Raw genomic sequence first — 11,952 nt, forward strand, 5'->3', positions numbered from 1 at the left:
AAAATTTCTCCCCTTTCTACCTTTTCTTGGGAATCACTTTTCATGATGTCTTTAAATCCTGTTTACCCACCCAGTGAAATTGATCATAAATAAACCATACATCTTGCTGGTTTCTTTCTGTAGCCTTGTAAAATGGCAGCTTGCCTTGTATCACTATGCCTCTGAATATGTCACAGCTCATTTAAAACGTCCGTCTTGTCCTTTTATGCCTGGTTCATCACAACTGTTTCCTTTCGATCGGTTTCTGATACCAAAGTGTATTGCCTCATTCTTGAATTGCTCAGGCAGCTACAAATTTCTCCCTTGCCCGAATTACTGCAATAATTGGAAATTACACCTTGAAGAGCTGCATTTGATGACAGAGGCAATACCTTGTAAATTAATGTGTTCTAGAAGTTTATTTATACGTTACTTATTAAAAGTTGAAAATTCATTTGCCCACAAAAAGGAGATGGGCAATATTCCATATTAGCTTGAGACATGTCAAAATGTAGTTAAAATGTATTACTGATAAAAATATAATTTCCTACCCTTTCAATAAAAAGATGAGGGTACCATACTCCTGTTCAAAACTAGCAGTTGAATAGACATTGCTCTTCCATTTTTATTCTTTGCAGCTCCTTGATCATCTGAATAACACTGGTTATGTAGTAGTTGCTGGTTATTGAAGGATCTCTGGTGGCACAGGGGTTGAGCACTCACTGCTCATTGAAAGGTCGATGATCTAAACCCACCAGCTGCTCTACAGACAGCATGCCTCTATAAAGATTATAACTTGAGAACCATATAAGCAGTTCTATTCTATATGATTGTTATACAGTGGAATCAACACATCAGCAAGGAGTTTGGTCTGGTGTTTATTGTTGCTGTTGTTTTCATTGGTCATTTATTTCTAAAAATAAAGCAGTACATATTGAATCATATCTACTGAATTAAAAATGATTTTATTTGCTTACAATTTTGCCACCTGGGCTGTGCTCAGCTGGATGATTCATCTGCTAGTGTGACCACTGGTCATCTGTGTAGGTAAATTCAATTGTGAGTCATCTCTGGGAAGCAGAGAGTTTAAGAGAGCAAGGCTTCTTCCTTTTCACGGAGTCTGACAACTTCTCGCTACCCTTGGTGTCACTCCGCATAGCTTCTTCAATAGCATATAGCATTGCTAAGACTTAAGGCTCATAGGAAATCAAAAGTGGAAGTTGTCAGATATTGTAAGGCTTATTTCTAGAATTGCCTCAGTATAATTTCCCCCACATTTGTTTGGTTAACCACATTATTGGCCAAAGCCCCAATTCAAAAGAAAACAATTATATAGTGTATGAATACCAACAACTATTAGAGACCAAAAGACTACCATAAAGCTAAATCAATACTTACTGAGTTGGATATATATATATATATACATATATATATTCTAGCCTGTAATATCTATAAAGACAAAAATGAACTTAACATTTTGGTAACAAGCAGAATTAAAATAAATGGAAATTAAATATGTGCAGAGTGTGATGTAGTTTTTCTTTTGACAAAGATCCAATTGAAAATTTAATCTGTCAATTCCTGAAAATTGGAGTTAAATTGAATTTTGTTCATCTTTTTCTGCTAATTCTTTTTTAAAAGGCTGAATAAAACTGTAAAATTATATCCCACATAACTTTGAAAGCAATGTCATTTTTTTTCTCTACCTAAATAGTACATTTTAAATTGACTTCACTTTAATAATTAGTTGTGATTGACCTCAGAGACTAATTCAATATCATCAAATATTAAGAAAAAAGTAGTCCCTATATCTCAAGTCGTGAAGTCCCAGACCAATGTTTTAGGATACTAAAACTGCTTGCATTTTTATCAAAATGCTAAATTTTATCCTAAGAATGTTTTTTTTGTTATTTTTAAAATTTTATTAAATCATTTTATTGGGGGCTCATACAACTCTTATCACAATCCACACATACATCTATTGTGTCAAGCACTCCTGTACATTTGTTACCCTCATCATTCTCAAATCATTTGCTTTCTACTTGAGCCCCTGGTAAATGCTCCTCATTTTTCCCCTCCCTCCCCCCTCCCCCCTCCCCCAAGAACCCTTGATAGTTTATAAATGGGTATTTTGTCATATCTTGCCCTGTCCGCCGATGTCCCCCTTCACCCACTTCTCCGCTGTCTGTCCTCCAGGGAGGAGGCTATATGTAGATCCTTGTAATCTGTTCCCCCTTCTCCCTCACCTTCCGAATTTATAATAAATAACAGTAGAGTAAATTAGCAACTGGGCCACACCTTCCTAATTATACTTTCATCATATCTTAATACTCATATTATCATCCCGTAAGGGTGCCATAGGACTGAGCAGTGCTCTTTTCTGCTATACATGGGGTTCTTATGAGTTGAAATGACTGATGGCATCTACCAACAAGATATAGGAAAGAAAAACAACAAAAACTTTTGCTACTTACTATATTTTAATAGTTAAGACCAGGGGCTATGTAAGGGAGTCTAAATATTGGCCGGTAATCATAATGAAGATATATAATTTAACACAGGAAAATAAGAATTGTACTGAACACAGGGGCTTGTGATATAGAAATTATAATATTGTAAGTTCTGGAGATGATTCAAAACTGGAGAATTCTAGGTCCAGAAAGTTGGTCAAATCCCCACCGTTTCCTTTCCATGTTTACTTTGGCTACTCATCTCCTTCCATTGAGTCAAAGTAAATTCCCAGCACCCCCTGTGGGTTTTCGATACTGTAACTCTCCTTGGGAGACGAAAGCCTAGCCTTTCTCCCAGGGAGCTGCTGGTGGTTTCTATCTGCTGACTGCGTGGAGTGGATCACAGTCCAGTGCATAAACACTGCACAACCGGGGCTCCTAGATCTAGTTATTTTGTCAACTGAAACGCTCACTGATGTAGGACATGAGACCTTTCTCAAGACCCTTTTATACACTGCACATGGTGATATTAGATATTAAATTCCTTTAGTACACTCTTATGGATTGAATTGTGTTTCCTCAAAATATGCGTTGCGAACTCTAATCAGTTTATTAGTGATTCTAGATCTTTGGGGGGAGTGGCTTTTCTTTGTTATTTTAAAGAGACAATATTAGCATAGAGGGTATCTTAAACTGAATCGATTTGCTCATTTAAAAGAGCAGATTAAGGAAATAAGCCCATACAGAGGGAAATACTTAACAATCACCAAGGAATCTAGGACTAGAGGCTGAAAATAGACAAGATCTTGCCCCATAGCCAACAAAGGGAAGAAGACGTTCCCTAAAGACTTCAATGTCCTATTTTCTAAGAACGTTCATTTCTGCTTGTTAAAGCCATTCACGTGTGATATCTCTGTTATAGTAGCAGTGGATAAATAAGACACACATATTGGTCACTGTGACAACCAAAAGTGTGCCAACAGTTATCCACATGCTTCTAAAAGAGGCTATCTATCCTCTCCAAACTCCACAGGGCCAACATGATCTGCACTATATTATAGCCTCGATTTCTCTGCCTCCTCTCTGGCTTAAGAGAGTAAGAAACATTTACCATGCTGATGTGAAAATTTTCATGTAAAAGTCAGCACATAGAGCACGTGAAAGATTGTCAATAGCATTAGTCACTAGGTAAATGTAAATCAAAGCTACATTAGGATGGCTATAATTAAAAAGATGGGTGATGAGGACAGAGAAATGGTATCCATCATACAATGCTGGCAGGAATATAAAGTGACACAGCCACTGTGAAAAATGATTCGGCAACTTCTCAAAAACAAACAAACAGAATTACAATATAATCCAGGATTTCCATTCCCTGATATATACATAAGAGAACTGAAGACTCAAATTGAAAATTCACTCAAAACTTGTAAATGAGTGTTCACAGCAGTATTATTCATAATAGTCAAAAAGGGGAAACCACCAAAATGCCCATAAACTGCTAAATGGATAAACAAAGTATGCCAAAACATGGAATTTTACTCAACTCTAAAAAAGAATTGAAATAATGACGTATGACACAACGTGGGTGAGCCTCACAGACTTTGCTAATTGAAAGAAGACAAAAATAGCCACGTATTATAGGATTCGTTTTACATAAAAATGTCAGAATAATCAAACCCACAGAAATTAAAAACTGATCGGTTGTTTCCAGAGAGGCATGGAGAGGGAAGATGGGAACTGTCTACTAACAGGTGTGAAATTTCATGTTGGATGCTGAAAGTTCTAGAGTTAAGACATGGTAATGGGTGCACAATCTTCTATATGTACTCAAACCATTGGTTATGTATTTTAAAAGAGTAGATTTTACGATGTGTGAATTTTATCTCAATAAAACATTTTTAGTTAAAAAATACACACTGTCCATTATATATGTATACTTATATACAAGACTTGCCTACAAATATTTAAAGAAAACATGCAAATATAGAAGCTGTATCCATAATCACCAAGATCTGAAAGCAGTCAAGATGCCTTTCAGTAAATTAATATATAAGTTGTGATCCATTCATATAATGGAATACTATTTAGCAATTAAAGGACCCATGAAAGCATTAACAATATGAATGAGTTGTACATGTATGTATGCTGATAATAAAAGAAAAAAGTTTAAAAGAGTTATATACTGTATAAGTCAATTTATATTACATTCAGAAAGGCAAACATGTTGAGCTTAACAGATGAGTGATTTCCGAGGGTTCAAAGAGAACGGGAAGTTGAATGGATGAAAATCAGAGAACATTTTTTGGTGATGAAACAATTCTGTGTGGTACATTAATAATGAATACATAACAATCTGCATTTGTCAAAACCAATAGAAATTTACAGCACAAAGAGTAAACATTAATGTATCCAAATTCAAACAAATTCGTTTAGGAGTTCAGGAGGTCCCAGAATGGAAGGAAGAAAGAGACTAGCATCTAAGAGAGATGCGCACAGTTGAAGTAACTCTCCAAAGGTGCTGAGAAAGTAAAGGTGCTCACCTAGCCGACTTTTTAAGTGAGTCTGTAAAACTCCACTCAAATTCAAAACTACACTCCAACTCACAAGTCACTGTCAGCAAGTCAGATTCAATCCATCGTGAGCCGATAGGAGAGTGATTCTCAACCTTCCTGATGCCAAGACCCTTTCATACAGTTGCTCATGCTGTGGTGAGCCCAAACCTAAGATTATTTTCGTTGCTACTTCATCACTGTAATTTTGCTACTGTTTTGAATTGTAATGTAAATATCTGATATGCAGAAGGTATTTTCATTGTTGAAAATTGATCATAATAAAAGCATAGTGATTAATCACAAAACGATAAATAATTATATATTGTGAAATATTTATTTCTAATGACAAATAAATGAAATTTTGTCTTGAAGCATGGTGTAACATGGGTAAAAGTCTTCACGCCAAGTATGTGGGTGGGTCTGCACGTGGGCGGACCCTACTGGAGACGGATAGAGGAGCGGTGTCTCGCTTCCTAAGACCATCAGAAATATGTGTTTTCCGATGGTACTAAGTGACATCAGAATGTCGTTTGACCCCCTATGACTGGGTCGTTCGACCCCAAAAGGGGTCGCTACGCACTGGTTGAGAACCACTGCTATAGGACACTATAGAACTGAACCTTTTTTGGGAGAAGAAAGCCACAGAGAAGCTAGTGGTTTCGAATTGCCGACCTTATGGTTAGCAAACCAACACTGAACAATTTCAGGCAAAGATAAAACATAAACCTATAGTGTAGTTAAAAAGTTTCTTCCCATGGGAATATAGAGTAACAATTTTGAAGCCACTATGCCTACATAAATAAATCAAACAATTAAGTAAATATATGGACTATAGTAGGAATCAAGTTTTTTGTTGTTAGAGTGGGAAATGATCAAAAAGCAAAGAGAGATAAGAATAATCCATAGGGTAATGGATTAAAGTTGAAGATATTGGTATGAACACAAATTTAGCATAATATATGTACAAATAATCACATATAACATAAATCTAGATATGTATGGATATACACTAGGTTATACATGACTCAAGGTAAGGAGAAACAGCTGAAAAAATCTGTGAAAGATCAGAACTTTGGTTGTGCTAAATATGAATATAGGAAAATATGAAGTGGTGAAAAATGAATTGCTATCCATAAAGATAGATATCCCAGGCATTAGTGAGCATAAATGGACTGGTATTGGCTATTTTGAGTCAGAAAACCATAAAATTTACAGTGCTGGGAATAACATAATCAAGAGGAATATCATAGCTTTCATTTTCAAAAAGAAATTGCAAAGTCAATCATGACATACAATGCTGCTGTGATAAGCGTGTCTATCCACCTTCAAGGAAATTCAATCAATACAACTATTATTCAAATTTATGAACTATACAAAAAAGCTAGTGTGGAAGAAATTGAAGAATTTCATTGGCCTTTTTCTTTAGTGTGCTCTAATCCGACTAAGACAAGTATGTTACTAAGAGGACTTGTCTGCAGCCATTTACTGGTCATAGAGGTATATTTAAGTATATATGTTTGGAATAAACCAGTGTATGTATGAATGAGAATCCTAGTTGTTAGGATTTTAGGATACATCTTTACATACTTTTCTTTGTAAGACCAAAGCTTCTGGGCAACGAATATATAAGGTGAATGGATCATCTTTGTCATTGGCTGTGTTCTTTAGAGAAGCAAATCTATCAAAGATAATATCTTTAAGCATACTAACCCATGTATATACGTATTACAGTGCAGTGAATTATTTAATGGGGCTCTTCTAGCCATGTATCTGTACCTCCCACAAACTAGCCTATTCCTGATGGGCCTGAATAAGCTAAGGGGGGAGAAGCCATTGATAGGATTCACTTGTGAATTGAGATTGCTGTCCTGTTGAATATTAAATGAACCATGTCAGATATAGGAAGGGGGTTTCACGATAAGCAAGGGAGATGAGCTAGAGGTGAAGCCTATCCATCATCCCCAAGATATCTGCATGTGTGAGTATCCCTGATTTAAAAGACAGCTTTGACCCCAGAGGATTGGGAAAGGAGTGGCAGAAGAACAAAGAGTCAGCACAAAGCAAAGCAGTGAATTTCCAAACCCTCAGAGCAAATAAAGCTGATTATTTTCTGTCAGGAGGCTGCCTTATGGAATTGGGTGCTTCCAGGCACTTAAATTCAGGAGCTAGGTTGGCTGACCCATGAAGGTAAAGTTCAGAGCCTTCAAGTTGAGATTTATGGAAGAGTGAGTTGCCCTTTGGGCAGTTACTGGCAGCCCTAAAATTGTTTTATGACATTACAAAGCTGGGCAGAAGTCAGGGAGCCATTTGGCTGAGAGGTCAAAAACCAGTGAGAACCTGACTACAGACAAACCTAAGTAAAGACTTTCTTGTCTGAATAATTGTATTATGTGGATTTGTAACCTCTTAGCATATTAATAAATCCCATATATGAATACCGTTTGTGAGTTCTAGTACCATTGTAATGAATTATCAAATCCAACTGAAAAGTAAAGAGTCCTATGGTACAGTTAATATCAGAATTAGTAGTGTATTGCATACCTGACTTCAGCCTCACAGATATCGGACTTGGGCAGCTAATACTGATAATAGTAATTCATTTCCTCAACCTGTGTGACATTAAAGATGGTCATACACGGAACCCATGTTGTGGTAATTACATAATCTGTTGTCAATTTGAGACAAGAGTGAAGGGTTGAAGTCTAGCCTGTCAATCAGGTCTCATAAATAGCTTTCTGGATGTATTAGACACAGAGACTTTCCAGCTGACAAGACACGTGAGACTAAGGCTAATGCTGTGAGCTGAAGATGAGATGCTTCCACCGCCACTGGATCCACAAGACTTTCCACCCACTGGCCCATGGTCTTTCTACACTCGGCATCATTTCATGTGTTTCGTGAGTCTAAAGAGAAATTGATGGACTAGTATTGGACATGTGGACTAATATTGGACTTATGGACTTGATCTGGACTGGGCTGGGATATTTTCTTAATGTAAAATTAGTCTTTATATAAAGCTCTTTCCTATATACATTTGAGTGTCTGTGAACTTGTTTCTCTAGTCTACCCAGACTAACACACATGTCATCACCTTTTATTTATACATGTATACATATGTGTCTATACATAAAGAGATTGATCTCAAATGCATCATGTCTTTTTAGAGTCTGGTAAATTCTGAGTACTAGAGCCAATTGTTAGGTTAGAGGTTTCTCCCAATTCATGTAGCCACAGGGGCTGACAGCCCCAGTATTTTCAGTTGTGACAGCTCATGGTTAATGAAGGGTTAAAAATTTCAATGATCATCAGTATGGCCAGACACTGGCTCAAGTTCCCAAAACCAGAAATCAGATCATGAGAACTAGGATAGGATAAGGGATCCAGAGTAAGCAAAAGTTTTGCTCAAATGTTCAGACTCAGATAAGAGGGGGCTTCAAAAAACTCTGCAAAAACATTCCATTATCATTTAATTCCAATTTTCCTGGAATTTTTTGAAGCCCCCTCAAACATTTGATGCAGGTGACTGTACTGAGGAAATCCTTTGCAACTGATTGATTGTTCATAGATGATTATATTATATCAGGATTCAAAAGAATTATAGCCCATTCAAGTTGACACACAATCTTAAGCATCAAAATCGTGTAGTACAATAAAGTAATAAAGTGATCAAATCAAAACACTGGAAGTAAGTGAAAAGGAACAAAAGTGACAACTAAAAGAGCTACCAATGGCTAATGCCATTTTAGCAACAAGATAAATTAATATTGAATATTTCAAAATATGAAATAAACATATACTATTGAAAATGAATTGCTAAAATGGGGAAAAATTTCAAATAATTTATGTAGCTACTCCACCACAGTGGATTCATAAGTCTCATCCATTAGGAATAGAGTGTATATACTAAAATCCTCCCAAAAAGTGAAATATGAAAAGAGTTCATTTCAGCATAGTGAAACCTGAGAAACACTATCTAGTCAAATGAGCAATGTTAATGTAATTATAGTAAGGTAATCATATACCTTTGATAGGTTGTGACAAAGCTTTCACTTGGCTGCTTATAGTCTTCCTCCCCAAATCCATAACCTAGTCTAGAAAAAAAATCACAGACAAATTCCAATTGAAGAACATTCTAATAATTACCTGACTAGGATCTCTTAAAATGTTCAAGAACATAAAAATCAAGACTGACTTAAGAAACAATAATAGTTAATATACAACTAAAAAGAAATGGTGAGTAAATATAATGTGGTACATTGAATGTGATCCTATATCACTGAAGAGAAATTAGATGAAATCTATGGATATAATAAAACTAAACAATAATATTGTTTATCAATTTGACAAAAGTATTATACTAATCTAAACTGACTCAATTATAGTATGTTTAAATTTGACAATACTAAAGTAAGATGTTAATAATAGGGGGAAATGGATGTAAAGTATATTGGAATCTCTATACTTCTTCCAGGAATCTAGGATAAACATAAAACTATACTAAAATGAAAAAAATAATTAAAATATCATCAATGGGCCATACAATGCCACTACTAGGATTTGGTTTTCCACTATTTGTTCCTTCTTCTTTTTCCATAATCTCTGCTCAGTCAGCATAATTATGTTTGATGGTGGTATCTCTAATGGAAAGTTAGATTCCTCTGTGCTTGATTCAGCAAGTGAGAGACATTTGCCATGATCCCTAAAACACTGGCACTTACTATGGTTTAAATGGCAATGGAGGTGGACATATCTGACTTCCTTTGACTTTTCTATTGCCATGAAGCAAAAGTAAAACATACCTCCACTCTGCATTCTTCATTACCTATTTTGGCCCCATTGTTTTACCCAGGCCACTCTACATTTACACTGGTTTGATAAATCCTTGCAAGGACCATACGGAATTCACAAACAACACTCAAAATTAAGATGAGCTATTAGGGAAATCTGAGGGCCCCAGGTGGCATAGGGGTTACACATTGGGCTGCTAACTATAAGGTCACCAGTTCAAAAACACCAGCTACTCCTCAGAAGAAAGATAGGACTTTCTATTCACATAAAGAGTTACAGTCTTAGAAACTCAGTCTTGACCCTGTCATATGGGGTCAGTATGAGTTGACATCTCAATGGTAGTGAGTTTTTATTAGGGAAGACAATAAGCTATTGCAAGTCAGATACAGCAAACAGTAAGGATATAACCATTAGTTGCCTCAACCAGCAGCAAAATCTCCCTCTCCAGGACTCAGCCTCTCAGCAGTTGGTAGTCAAGTGTCTTTCTGGTCCTCAGCCACATGGCCCCTTCGCCTTTGCCTCCATGAGCCAGAGAACCAGCCTGCCGGTTACTGCATCCCAAGTTGAAGAGAAGGTACCACATATTCTCGGCACTGCTCTCTGAGTCTCTGTGGTTCACTTGGTCTTGGTGGCCTCTGCCACTTCAGGCAGAGATCTTGAATATGCTCTTGTAAGGTTTTGGAGTTTCTCTCTCTGCTTCTGCTTCTGATCATCCTTCTAGCCACAGGGGTGGTAATAAAACTGATCAATACCCTCTAGTAGTGTTAAACACACCTTATTTGCATAGTCCACCCAGTCTTTTGGTGGGAGTTATAGAGACTTGAGTGGAGGACCATACAAAGAAATTCCACTTCACCGCACTTAGTACTTAGTACTCCACCGCACTTAGCACTTTCAGAAGCCCAAGGAACCCTGCATGTTCAAGGTCTTACAGCCACAGAGAAATTCTAACACTTGGAAACTTTACTTTCTTCCTAATTCCTACTGCGTCTGAGGTCTGAGGCCCCCAAATCACTCCCATGCCACCCTCCCGAAAATGTCTTCATTATCTTTGCCCCTCCTATAATGTAGATTTATATCTCAAAAGGTAGTTACTGATCAAAATACAACCATCATAAAGAAAATTTTATATTTATTTATTGTTAGCTTGGCAAGAGGATTAAAAATTACTTAAAACTTAGAAATAACAAGTAGAGCTAACTTCCCAGGAACCAGATGGAGTGAGGCAGTCATAACACAACCAATGAGTTACATGTCCCCAACAAAAGACAAAATATTCTTTCTAAAACAACAAACAAAGCAATTAGTTAATGAACCAGCAAACAACAATTCCCTGTATTATGAGTCCCAAGTCTAAAATTGTCATTTTAATTCAATGCCATCAAGTCAGTCCCAACACATAGTGATCCCATGCAAAACAGAACAAAAGACTGCATGGTCCTACACCATTCTCACAATAGTTGTTATGTTTAATTCCCTTGCTTTAGCCATGTGTCAATACATCTCATTGATGGTCTTCCTCTTTTTTGCTACCTTCATTTGTCTTTTTTAGGGAACTAATCTCTCCTGATAACCTGTTCAAAGTACATGAGACAAGTCTTGCCACTCTCATGTCTAAGGAGCATTCTGTCTGTACTTCTCTCAAGATATATTTGCTTCTTATTTTTGTAGCCTAAGGTACTTTGATTATTCTTTGCCCGTATCATAATTCAAAAACACTAATATTTCTGCAATGTCCAACTTTCACATGCATTGAGGTGATTGAAAAGACCCTGGCTTGGTGCAGGAACCCCTTAGTATTCAACGTGACACCCTTGTTCATTACACTTTAAAAAGCACTTGTACAGATTTGTCCAATGCAATAAATAGTTTTTTATTTCTTGACTGCTGCTTCCATGAACATTGGTTGTATATTCAAGCAAGATGAAATCTTTGGAAAACTCAATCTTTTCTCCATTTTTCATGAAGTCATTTATTGTTTCAGTTGGGAGGATTTGGGTTTTCTTGAAGTGAGTTTAGATCCATATTGAAAGATGCAACTCCTGATCTTTACCAGCAAGTAACAATAAAAATTCATACCAGGGCACATAACAAAGTTTATACTTGGGAAATCTTAAAACTCAAAATAAAATTTCAAGGTCAATAATATGATTGGGACACATATTATTCAAGTAGAGTTT

This window comes from Echinops telfairi, unplaced genomic scaffold, assembly GCF_000313985.2.
Source record: "Echinops telfairi isolate 266 unplaced genomic scaffold, ASM31398v2 ScPeMD7_443;HRSCAF=831, whole genome shotgun sequence".
NCBI classification, from domain to species: domain Eukaryota; kingdom Metazoa; phylum Chordata; class Mammalia; order Afrosoricida; family Tenrecidae; genus Echinops; species Echinops telfairi.